The sequence below is a fragment of the Mastomys coucha genome, unplaced genomic scaffold (genome assembly GCF_008632895.1).
Source record: "Mastomys coucha isolate ucsf_1 unplaced genomic scaffold, UCSF_Mcou_1 pScaffold9, whole genome shotgun sequence".
Classification (NCBI taxonomy): Eukaryota; Metazoa; Chordata; class Mammalia; order Rodentia; family Muridae; genus Mastomys; species Mastomys coucha.
In genome coordinates, this window is record NW_022196915.1 from 71,404,310 (window position 1) to 71,405,051 (window position 742).

A 742-nucleotide genomic window follows, 5' to 3' on the forward strand; every position below is an offset into this window, starting at 1 on the left:
ATGTCCTAGAGTGGGAACCTGCCATTCCTGGTCTCTGTGTGGCCCAGGGACCCCAGAGCTAGCTCTTCCAGGGCCCACAGAGGCATCTGTGGTGCACCAGAGTTGAGCCCGACTCCTGCAGTTGCCAGGGGACCCCAGATTGCGCCTTCCTGCCTTCCTCACTCACCGAGCAGGATCCTGTGGCTTCTCACAGTCCAACACCTGCCCATTGGTTCCATGGGGTTGCATATAGCCAGACTTCCCGTGTCCTGCCTTGCTCAGTGGTCCTAGCAGATGCGGGACCCCATTTTTTTGCCCCACAAGTGGGTACATTTTAGTGTCATTTCTACATAGGTATTCTTTACTGTGAATAATAAAACTTTCCAAAATAGTTAATACTAACTTCATTATAATTCTTTTTTTTTTTTTTTTTTTTTTTTTTTTTTTTTTTTTTTTTTTTTTTTGGTTTTTCAAGACAGGGTTTCTCTGTGCTGTCCTGGAACTGGAACTCACTCTGTAGACCAGGCTGGCCTCGAACTCAGAAATCCACCTGCCTCTGCCTCCCAAGCACTGGGATTAAAGGCATGTGCTACCACCGTCCGGCTATAATTCTTTTCATTTATTTAGAAATTTGAATTCCAGGTCACCTACTTGTTTCATAGGGATGAAGTAACCTCATATTACAGATAAGTCACTTGCATTATCACTCAGTAGATATAAGGTATTGCTCAGAATTATTAAGAGTCTATGCTATAAATAATAT